Source organism: Eptatretus burgeri, chromosome 8 (genome assembly GCF_056783735.1).
Source record: "Eptatretus burgeri isolate ZD-2024b chromosome 8, Ebu_testis_v1, whole genome shotgun sequence".
Lineage (NCBI taxonomy): Eukaryota > Metazoa > Chordata > Myxini > Myxiniformes > Myxinidae > Eptatretus > Eptatretus burgeri.
The window spans coordinates 22,424,997-22,437,593 of record NC_140968.1 but is presented as its reverse complement, the minus strand read 5'-3'; the positions used below and the strand labels follow the sequence as shown (position 1 = coordinate 22,437,593).

The window sequence follows — 12,597 nt, the reverse complement described above, 5'->3', positions numbered from 1 at the left end:
TTCGTTGGTATAAGTTATCTATAACACAACGAAACGTTCTGTGTCCGTTACCAATGCGTTATACATAAGACCAAGTCGCTATGAATACGTCCGAATCTTAAAAAAAAAAACATCAAAAGTTCAACCTAAGCCAGCGTTTTACATACATTTTAATACGTTGCCATCGCTGGCTAAAACGTCAAGGTGTGACCGGGCCTTTAGGAGAATTGTTATATAAAAATGGGGTTCACAGGAGGAACCCGTCAGTGTTCCAGACTCCATGGTTATTTTTTTTTTCTTCGGCATAACGGTGATGTTGACACTTCGATTTCTAGTGCGGGTATGATTTGCATCGTCGAGCGGCAGCCTTTTAATAGGCTACGCCATGTGATCGTCGGCGATACTTTTCCGCGTGCTATGCATAAGTTAGACTATCGTTGGGCATAAGTTGTGAACGCCGACAACACGCAAAGCATTTGTTGGTATAAGTTATCTATAAGTTATCCAACGTTCTGTGTACGTTACTAATACGTTATGCATACGTCCAACTCGTTAATATACGCCCAAAACTGAAAAAAAAACATCAATAGTTCAGCGTACGCCAGCGTTTTAGATCAATTTTGATACATTGCCATACGCTGGCTAAATCGTCAAGGTGTGACAGGGGCTTAAGAAGAATTCTACGTTCGCTTCGAGGCTTTGCCTATTCCATATCATATTATCTGTGGGAAAATCAATCCCGATTGACGAACAACTTTTCAGGACACACATGGTGTTCGTAAAGGCCTGGTCACACCTTGACGTTTTAGCCAACGTATGCCGATTTTTGAATTTTTTTTCTAAAACGCTGGCACACATTGAATACGTTATGGGTAAGTTTTGATAACATTGAGACCACGCTGAAAAACACTGCCATACGTCGTTGTACGTTGGCTTTAAACGTTGTACTTTTTGGTTGTCCTCAAATTTTTTCATGCTTGAAATTTCACGACGTATGCCGGCGTATGACTCACACGTTCCGCTATGCTGGCCACAAGTTGTATGCACGGTCTGCGATCATTGACAGACGTCAACACATGCTACTTGTAAGTTAATCATAAGTTGAGACACGCCGAGGTAATGTTTAGCGTACCCGAAACTTATTTCTAACCTATGATTAACGTGTTGTTGGCACGTTACGCGATCGTTGCCACACTTCGACAGACGTTACTTTTAAGTTACTCATAGGCTGAAAGACGTCGGTATAATGGATCGTCCTTGCGTCAGCGTCCACGGCCACGGCCAGGACACTTATTTGCAGCATTCTTCAAACTTTTCTTCGGCATGACGAGGATGTTCACACTTCGATGTCTAGCTTGGCTATGATTCCAATTGTCCATCGGCAGCGTCTATTTAAAATAGTCGAGTTTGAGCGTTTTAACACGTTCAGAAGAAACGCTTCAAATTTCCAAACCCCAGCGTCAAAAAACAAAGGCGAGTGACAGCAATTTAAATCGTTCATTGTAAACAATGAAAATAGCTGAATGGTACCGTTTAAAAGTCGTTTAGTGTAAAAAAAAAAATCCAATTGTTGAGCGCAAGCGTCTACTTTCAATATTGGAGATGCAGCGATTTAAATCGTTGAGTGGCAGCCTATGAATGGAAAACCCTACGTCACCGGCAAAGATAAACTGCCGCACGATATGGATAAGTTAGGCTATCGTTGGGCATAGTTTGTGAACGCCGGCTTCACGATAATTATTCGTTGGTATATCGTATCTATAAGTAATCAAAGCGCTCTATGCACATTAGTTCATTGTGCATTTGTCCAACCCGTTATGAATCGACCTAAATCGTAAAAACAAGCTATAGCTCATTGTTGAAAAAGCCCCATAAAAAATTAGCTGCGAAGAACTTCGAACAATGGTGAAAAGATGTCTCCGACCCGTGGACACGCAGACGCAAGGATGATCCATCATAACCCACACCCTCCCCCTCACACTCACCAACTACTGCCAACATGAACAAACTACTACTAATACTAATACTGATACTGATACTGATACTGTTACTGCTGACATGGACATCGACTCAAAAAGGACTCGAAAACACTGTTGGGTTCCCCTTTTATGAGCAGCATTTTTATATACTGTAGTGTCGTGATAGAGATGCTTAGCAGGCAGACACGAGCGGGGGAACAGTCGAGCCGGGCTGTGTTGCACAAGCGCGAGCGCGGGCGTACTTTGCCCGCAGCTCTCCTTTATTACGTACTCAGTACACTCACAAGCCGGGCAACTACGGCATCACTACGACGCCTCAGGCGGCGCGCACTCCTTATATTCCTGGCAGACACGATGCTCACGACGACCACTCCCCCCATCATCATGCCCCGCCCCGCAGGCCCGCAGGCTATACCACACTCCTCCCTCCTAAAACTATGATTATTAAATGATCACCATCATAATAAACATAAACAGCACGAAGTACTACGGTATAACAGTAGACAAGGTACAAAAAAGAAAACAGCGAAGTATAAAAGCACATCACATCATATAACGTGTGGAAGCGAGCTAGTGGAGCTGCAACGGCCAGGTTCCGAAGACTGAGGTGCACACAGCACCTACCAAACTCTGACCGCGTCACCGATATGAAGCAGCAAGGCGAGAAGCACAGCAGCACTACACAGCGGAAACGCCCCCAGGCGGCTCATGCTTACATGGCCTTCGGCGAGGCCGCGGTGACCTCCCGAGCAAAACTCCCCCGGCACCATCAAACGCCTCCGGCCCTCAAGGCGGCACATCTCCCCCAGGCAGACCTGAAGCAGATAAATATTCCGAGGCCAGAAGCCCACTGTCTGGAAGCCGTGGCGCCAGCGCCAGACTCGATTGACCTTGGATGGGGGCGCTGAACAGCGCCGCTGGCTGGATGCAACCAATGCTCCACAACAACCCACGCACCACAATCAGTTGAGATGCCAACGCCCGTCTAAACGGCCCTGAGCGAACACAGAGAGCTGCGCCCCCGGTGCCAGGCACGTCTGACCTTGCCGCAACCAGAGGTGGGGGTAACGCTGACCAGCGCACCAGTCCTGGCTCCGAGTGGGCCTCCGAGACCCACACGGCAGTTAGATGGTAGCAACTCCATTCAAACCACACTTCAACCATAGGCTCGTCATAAATCAATAGGAATAACATTGGAACCATTGCAAACTCATTTTCCCGTACAGCGCGTTCTTTCGGCAAAATCCCTGCACATGACAAAGCAACTACCCGCGGCCCGGGGCAATGGAAGGCCAACCAAACCTTTTTATTCGCCACCACCGCTCCCAAAGCCACCACATCACATTGACCATACTGCAAAACCCATCGATTGATCTCCGCCAAACCCACTCTCACACAGGAACTGTTGGCATTTATTTCAACAACGTTAAACCGCATCACTCGAACAATGAAAAACAAATATGCAATGAACAGCAACCCATAACCCACATCACGAGTCCGTCTCTTGGTTGTCGACTCGATGTTGCGACTCGCGACTTCCTTTAACGCCACGGGCTCACCGCAACCCGTTGAAGCTGCCCGAACAACACAGGCGCACCCCGCACCATGAACGCAGCCGACGCGCGAGAGCTCATCGCGAGAGCTGGCACGGCTCCCGCTGCTTCCGCACCGCACACCACCGTTGCAGGCAGCAACGAACCGCCGCTCCCGTTGCATCAATGCGGCTCCCGCCGCCAGAACCTCGCCCTCGGGTCTCGACGAAAGCATCGAAGAGAGCACCGGCACACCTGGAAGTACGAACTGGAGATCCAGCCCGAGGTGCGCCAGCCAGTCCCGACCCAAAAGGGCGGGCCCCTCCCCTCGCACCATGAACCTCGGAAGCGCAACCCGCTGGTCCCACTGGGCAATCACGACGTGCGCCCCGCCAACCGCCGGCAGCGCTTCACCAGCATACGTGTGCGATGCGAGGGCAGCACGAGTGGACTCAACTCGACACCCGATCAGTGCCCCGATCACTTCGACATTCACTGGCATCGGTCCTGTCACCGTAGGACCAACTGAAACCAGGCTCAACATGGGCAGCATCAGTGCCCCGGTCACCTCAACCTCCCCTGCCACTGATCTTGTCACCTCCGGATCAATTGGAGGCAGGTCTAACACCAGCAACATCTCCCGTTCCGGGTCGCTGGAATCTCCGTGCCCAGGCTGCAAAACTCGACCCGGGGCGTTACCGTGCACGCCATGCACCGAACACCATTCCGGCAGTAGGTCTTGACCCGGGACAGAAGGACCGCTTCGCACACCGCCATCTATGACTGTAACGATGGGCGATGACTCTCGGCACACACACCGTAGATGTCCTCGAGTGCTCAGACCGCCGTCCGAGTGATTGCATTGCAACGCTCACCCACGACCCGCGCCGCAGACTGTGCGCGCGGCCGTGCGCGCCTGGCACATCGCACTGACCTCCGGACCATCTGCTGCGCACCGACCATCGAGACCCCGGACATTCTTCAGAGCTTGCGCGACGTCCAACGCCGCGTTCGAGCCGAACCGCGTGTCCTCGTTCTTTAGCCGTGGCTTTGCAGAAATCATTCCCCCGATTTGTCGTGCCTCAATAAAACGAACACTGAGCGCGGCCGTTGCCCACTCTACGTGGCCGAAGTCGACTCCGACGAAGGCGGGCACGCGTCCGTGCGCCATGCCCCGACTCCCTGTCATGCCTGAGCTGGACCGCGCTGGTGAGCCTCCTGGCTCCGGAGCCTGTGCGCGAGCGAACCTGCGAGATGCTCTTCGCGATGCGTACTCCTCCGGAACCTCGAACCGCGCAAGATGCGCCGAGTTACTCGCTGCCACTCCGAACCCAGCCACCACCCTGCACACGCCGATCCGAAGATCCTCGTCAGCCAACTGTAGTGTCGTGATAGAGATGCTTAGCAGGCAGACACGAGCGGGGGAACAGTCGAGCCGGGCTGTGTTGCACAAGCGCGAGCGCGGGCGTACTTTGCCCGCAGCTCTCCTTTATTACGTACTCAGTACACTCACAAGCCGGGCGACTACGGCATCACTACGACGCTTCAGGCGGCGCGCACTCGTTATATTCCTGGCAGACACGATGCTCACGACGACCACTCCCCCCATCATCATGCCCCGCCCCGCAGGCCCGCAGGCTATACCACATATACCAATTCCCAAAACCGCTGGGAACACGTCTTTATATGGCAGTTGTAAGTTAGAAACACGTTCATTTATTTTTTTTGTCGACCGGAAGACGTCATTGGAATACGTCTACATACATCGATGTGTGTTGGGACTACGTAAAGAATTGGTTCAAAGCACGTCAAACATAAGTTAGAAATAAGTTTCGCGTAAAAAAGACATTACCGCGACGTGTTTCGACTTATGAGTAGCTTATAAGTAGCTTTTGTGGACGTGTGTGAGCGTCCACATATCGTGTGTAAAACTTATCCCCATCGCATGCGGAACGTGTGTCATACGCCGAGTACGTCCAAAAATTTTGAACATGTTTAAAATTTCTTGACGTACTCTACTTACTACGACGTATGATATCGTACTTTAGCGTTCTACTCACGTATACCAAACTTACTCATACCGTATTTGACGTGCCCCAACGTTTTAGACACATTTTTCTTAGGTCGGCATACGCTGGCAAGATCGCCACGGTGTGACTGCGATGTTGACACTTCCATTTCTACGACAGTTATGATTCGAATCGTTGTGCGTCAGCCTTTTAATAGGCTACGTCACGACATCGTCGGCGATGCGTGCAACGCGCTATGCCTAAGTTAGACTATCGTTGGGCATCGGTTGTGTAGGCCGACAACAGGTTCAGCATTCGTTGGTATAAGTTATCTATAACACAACGAAATGTTCTGTGTCCGTTACCAATGCGTTATACATAAGACCAAGTCGCTATGAATACGTCCGAATCTTTAAAAAAAAACATCAAAAGTTCAACGTATGCCAGCGTTTTACATACATTTTAATACGTTGCCATCGCTGGCTAAAACGTCAAGGTGTGACCGGGCCTTAAATCGAGAGATTAAGGATACAAATCCAGCATTGAGCTCCGTATCATTGAGAGCAAATAGGAAAAGAAATGCTCGAAATCACATTAATTCCTTGTATTGCTGAAGTAGCCATTAACCATTCAGGTTCACTCGGCAACTCCTCTTCTTCACAACACGACGCTCACCAAACTGTTTCTCACACACGATCTTCCTCTTTCCTCTCTGCACTTCCTTCGCTCTCTCAAGCCGATCTCGTCATGATGTCAGATAACCACGTGATGTGCCGTCGAAGCATATCTGTGCGTGAGAAACGGTGACTCGAGAAGGTTGGTGATCACGTGGTTCGTTTTCCGTGTGGAGCACTCACTGATCTCCATGCCAACTGGATAGGGTGCCGAACGTTAACTGGTCGGGCGGTCATGACTCCTGCTGCCATATTCCTTCTCCCTCAGCACAGAAAATCCTGTTTGCGTCGACACAAATAGTACTTGCTTCAAGGTGCGTGTTGTTTCTTTCACATTTCTTTATAATTTTATTTATTTATTATTATTACGTTTTTTTTCTTCACAATTCTCATTATCTATCTATAAGTCCAGCAGTGTGTGTGTGTGTGTGTGTGTGTGTGTGTGTGTGTGTGTGTGTGTGTGTGTGTGTGTGTGTGTGTGTCTGTGTGTCCGTGACCGCTGTTTCTCGCCAACCACTGGTCCGATCAAATTGAAACTTGCCAGGTATATTGCTGGGGACCTGAGGATGTGCCTTTTGAAGGTTTGATATTAATCGGACAAGTGCTTCCAAAATTATGGCCATTTATTTACCAACCAATGACAGGACACGTCACTGCGGCCATTTATTTACCAACCAATGACAGGACACGTTGCTGCCGCCATTTATTTACCAACCAATGACAGGACACGTTGCTGCGAATGCGTGGCGATGGGGGAAGAGAACCTCAGCCGCGTTCGCCATTACGGGGTTTTTCCTCTTCTCTTTGTGTTTTTCCTTGTGAAAAGGCAAAATACGTTGGTGCTAATTGAATAATTGGCCATTAAAACTGATAATTTATCAAAACGTTGGCAGATCCAGCAGCCTCCGCATTCTTGCCCTGGACGAGGAAACAAAGAAGAAGCGCCGTTTCCTCAGCAATGTTGTTTATGAAGAGGTGCTATCGAGATAACGGTGTGTACATGGAGACAATTTTTATTATTATTTATTTATTGAAGAAAAAGACAATTTTATTATTATTTATTTATTGAAGAAAAATTGTTCCGAAAATAATCTATCAAAAAAAGTGCACAACTTGTTTTTGTTTCCAATTGTCAAAACTGTGTGGCCTTTGGAAGTGTTAAGGAATTCAGCTCTACTCAACAAGCGTGCCAACGAAATACATCTCAATTTGGTGGTATGCTTTGCAAACTTTTTTTTTTTAATTATTTTCAAACTAAAACAATTCGAACATGGAATACCTAATGACACTGTACTTTCAGGTCTCCTACAAATCCTACCCTGTCGCCTCACCATGACATAGGAGTGGCAATGGTCAATGGCAGCGAATGTCATGGCTAGCAAAGACAGGGAGGTAAACTTGATTTTAATTTGGATTTTAATTAACTCTGTGTGTGTGTAAGTATCACAGCAGTTGTTACTTCAATGGCGGCGATAATTCGTGGAATGATGTGAGCATTTCGTACGGGCACGCACTACTTCTGGATAGTGATGACTTACTGTATTCTAATAATTTCTCGATTTCTTATTCGCATTTATAGATAAACACAATGCCCCAATCCAGTCGTCGTTTACGAGAGTGAAGGAACGGCCTGTGTGGTTGTTTAAAAGTTTTTTTTTTTTGCACGTACGGGCATGCCAGAGCGAAGGAACGGCCTGTGTGGTTGTTTCTGGCACGCGGTTTGAAAGTTTTTTTTGTATGTACGGCCACGCACGTACGGGCACGCACGTACAGCCACGCACGTACGGTCACGCACGTACGGCCACGCACGTACGGGCACGCGAGAGCGAAGGAATGGCCTGTGTGTTTGTTTCTGGCAAGCGGTTTTAAAGTATATATATATGTATTTTTTTTTTTTTGCATGTACGGCCACGCACGTACGGCCACGCACGTACGGGCACGTGAGAGCGAAGGAACGGCCTGAGTGGTTGTTTCTGGCACGCGGTTTGAAAGCTTTTTTTTTTTTTTGGTTTGCACGTACGGCCACGCACCTACGGGCATGCACGAGTTCACTCTAATTCTTGCTTTTTTCTTCTTTTTCATCTCTTTTACTCTTCATTCCTCTCTTTCATCATCTCTCCTAGGAGGAGTGAATTCTTACAGAAATGTTTCTGTCAGTCTCACTTGGCTGCGCCCGGGTGGATTTGAGGGTAGTGAAGTAGCGGCTGAAACCCGAATCCCATCCAGGTTCCTCCTCATGACACCATCTTTGCTCTTTACTTCTTCGGGTTCCTTCTTGGTCTTCCGATTCATCACAGTATTTTTGAAACATTGTGATATTATTTATGAAATGCCATCGTGTGCTGCTTACGGTTGTAAAAACCACAATGGTCGTGATCAAAGGAGAAGAAGAATCACATTTCATCAGTAAGTGGCATTCACCTCAGTTATTGAGGGGGAAGCTCATTAACTTGAGTGTGAGGACACTTTCCCATTCATTCATTTTGGGAGAACAAAGATGGCGGACAAATGGCTTCAAAGATGGCGGACAAATGGCTTCAAAGATGAGCTTCCGCCTCCTATCCAGTTGGCATCGAGATCGGTGGTAGTGTTGTGGGCCGGGATTCGGCGGCGATAAATGACCACAGGGGGAGCAGTAGGGTCGTCTCCACCGAACACCCCGGAATTTGGTCATGACTCTCGGATAAGTCCGAAAGGTCACGGGTCCCTTAGCGGATCGTGATCGCCAATATTTTGACGGCGAGGGGTAGGGTTAATTGCCTAACTTCAATATACCTAAGTATCCACGTCGTTAAATTACCGGGGAAGTCACACCCTCGACGGACTCTGTCAAACCGGGTCACTCTAGCGACCTCGGTCCGGTGTAACCGAGCGGAATTACCAGAGTCCGTCGTTACAAATGACGGCACACGGCCTCCCTAATTCTCAATACGCACCATGCTGGGTCAATGGTAGAAACGACAGGCAACGAACTGGAACATTTAACAGATATTTCTTTACAATAGGGAGGGAGACACAGAGCAGAGTTATCCGAATAAAAGCAATGTACAATGAAAAGAAAACACTTAAACAATTTTACCTACAGACTGGCACCACACACACACACACACACACACACACACACACACACACACACACACACACACACACACACACACACACACACACACACACACACTGGACCCTGTGGATCTTTATTCAGCCCTCAGCCCAGAGGGAAGGTGAGCTGGGGGAACAGAGCCTGGCCGGGTACCTTCCCGCCTCGTGCGGTCACACCGAACTCCAACCACCACGGTGGGACTCAAACCCACGTCCCGAAATCCGCGGACCCACGGCCCTGGCTGCTTGGCCACCACCACCACCACCACGAGGAACTACCATGAAGGACTGCAGACCACGACCGAGACCAAGCCACCACAACAGACCAAGAGTAATAGGCCACGATCACTGCAGTACTCTGGTCCTGACAACCACTCTACTCTTTCTCTTCTCCGGCCACTCGCCTCCTGATTGGACGAGGGGAACCCCCTCCTTTCCTGGGCGGAGTCGGAGCTCTGAGGTGACGAGCCTCCTGATTGGTCGGGGCGTCTCGAGGTGTGTGTCGGGACATCTCGGAGGCTCGCCTCCCGTAGAGGCTCCGTAGTAGTTCCCGGCACTCTGGCCTCCCATTGTCCGGAGCCCCTCGGCTCTGCTCTCCGTTCGCCCATTGGCTGGAGGAAACGCTCCATGCCCTTCCTCTACTCGGAGCGGAGCCTCGATCTTATGCGATGGAGGCTCCACCGACGCCTTCAGCCAAAAACACGTGGGCAATGGAGTCGGCGGTTTGAAGAAGTGAAGGGGATTTGTTGTAAAAATACTAACTATAAAGGAACTTCGCAGCACACACATGTAATTCCCGTTAGACATAGGGGATGGGGCCCTAACTATAAACATATACTTATCGAAATAACTGAGCTACGGGGACTGCTGACTGTCTGTGTGCGAAAGGCTTCCAGATTCGTAACAGGATCACCGGTACCTCGCTTGTCGATCATATTTTATTCTCATAAATCGAACACTTAAAAACGGATTTCTCGAGGCATGATATTTCTGCTGGTAAACCAATATTTAATCTCACGCATAACACAAGCATCTTAATGATCCATACTTTTTATGAGAATAGCTAAATTATGGGTCAACTTGTTAAACTGGTTTTGAATTTGGTGACCAGTCCCTACCCCTGCCCCTCTGCACCCCTCTTAAAATGCGACTGTCACAAAGCCTTTGTTTAGGTCAGCTCTGCGAACATCAATCAAGCATCTCTTTAGTATAGTGGTGTACCATAATGGTATATTATAATTTGTTCTGATATTTATACCCCAGATATCATATTGTAGTCTACTTTTCATCGGTGCCAACTTGTTAGTACTTTTACTTGTTCAACCAATAGCAGTAGTGTAGGCATGGTTTTTATCCGTTTTTGAAACAATCAATTCTGCCCAACACTACTACTGGGCTCCAGTACCTCCCCTTCAAGGGACGAGGTGAGAGGACAGCTTTAACTTGAGTGTGATGGCACTTTCTTACCTGGTAGTTCACGATTTCCACCTTCGTGGAAATGACTCACCGATTTGAGTGTTACTGGAGTTAAACTAAAGTTCACTGGAGTTAAACCGCATCGCAGCCCTATCTTCAGTGACGTGTTTCCTCTCTTGACTTGCAGAGTTTCGTACCACATGTCTGTTTGTGACCCTTTCCTCCAGCAGCGCTTTGCTCTCTGCACCACACAGAGTTTGGTACTGGGTGACTTGTTCACGGCCTTATCTTCAGTGGGTCTTTGCTCCTTTCAACTGCAGGATTAGTTTCATCAAACCCTCTTTAGTGAGCAGCATATTCTCATGTGTGCTGGTCATGGACACCAGTCACCAAGTGGATCATATTATTTCATGGACACAATGCTGAATTGGCCCACTGGTGATACGCCATTTCTCGCTTCTTTTTGAACTTGTGACAGGATTCACCCATACTCAAGCTTACCAGCTTATGGGACACCACTCAGACTGGGCAGTCATCATTCTTTAGTGGTGAGTAGAAGTCGACAACTTGATTTTCTATATCTTTGGGCTGGCAGGATGGCCGAGACTAGAAGTACGCACACGTGCCTCTCAGCTGTCTCGGCTGGGTATGAATCTCTGTCCAGCTACAAACGATCAACCCGGTGTTTCACAGGCAGGGTGATTCATCAGCATGTCTGCCTTCTCTCGGATGGCCGTTAAACTGGCCTTCCTTCTGCCGGCATTAGTTGGTGGATGTTAAAAGATCCCAGTGTCCTTGGCGAAGAGTACTCGAGTTATCGCTGGCATCCTGAACAAATTAGAAATTCCTGCCCTGACTTCCTCAGTCGGAATAGCGACCCCACCATAATTGTAGCTTCGTACAGTACCTGCTTTCAGCAGCACCGATGCTTGCATTAGGTATGGTACATGATGATGATTATGATTTAATCTTTTTAATAATCATTTTTTCTTGCCTGGGATATTTATGTTTATGGTGATTAAAAATTCCCACTTGTTTCCTGGGCAAGATATTTTAATTATTGTTGAGCCTCGAGCATTAACTTTTTGGTGGGAGGTTGCCCTGCAGGGCAATCATTTCAAAATTTTGGTTGGCCGAATTAATTTTTTTCCACTCGTTTTCTGAACAAGTTTCACTGCAACAAATGGATAATTATACAAGCCAATAGCTGTAAAATGAGAGGGAGAGCAGTGCTCGTAGAAGCAGATGACTTGACAATCCCCTTCAGCGTCCTGTCTATGAGCAGGAAGACTCTCCTCTCGATGTGCTGCTTCAACACCTCGTCTTTTGTCAGGTGCAAACCCGAATTGAGACGCTTTTTATTGACTCATCGTTGCTTTGGATGTTGAAAATGATCAATCGAGATGAAATGGAATTTTGCATGGCACATGTTCAATCTCATTAATTAATCACCCCTCCTCATTACATCGCATGCTCCTGAAAACGTACTTGCATGAGCAAACTCGAACAGCACTCGGAAGAGCGCATATCTCCATCAAGCTGACCATTTTACGTTTTGTATTACAATGATGGGCCGGATCCCAATCCGGACCTTCACCAAAATAAAATCGGTTTGTTCTTGTCACCTACCCAACTCATCCACCAAGTTTCGTCCGAATCTGTCCACAACGTTTTGAAATGTCATGATGTACTGTTGCTGTTCTAGGGACCGGCCCCGGAGGCAATTGCACACAACATACAGGTGGGTCCCTCAGTTTAGTTATTTCCATGGTATAAGTTCAGAGTAGTCCCTTCCCTTTGTATATTGGGTAGACTGTGATTGAATGCATTGGAAAAGGATAAGAAAGGTTTTTTTTCCCCCCTTTTCTCCCCATTTCTTAGGGGTAATTGTAAATCCTCCACGAGCTTC

General features: G+C 48.1%; 1 long non-coding RNA gene across 1 annotated transcript in view; it reads left to right on the top strand.

Annotated features, from left to right (window-relative positions):
- Positions 1-6,004: 6,004 nt before the first annotated feature.
- Positions 6,005-12,597, top strand: part of LOC147021292 (uncharacterized) — a 58,577-nt gene continuing 51,984 nt past the window's right edge. The window contains exon 1 of the long non-coding RNA XR_015060744.1: positions 6,005-6,487. This is a non-coding gene — a long non-coding RNA (uncharacterized LOC147021292). The remainder of the gene's footprint in view (positions 6,488-12,597) is intronic.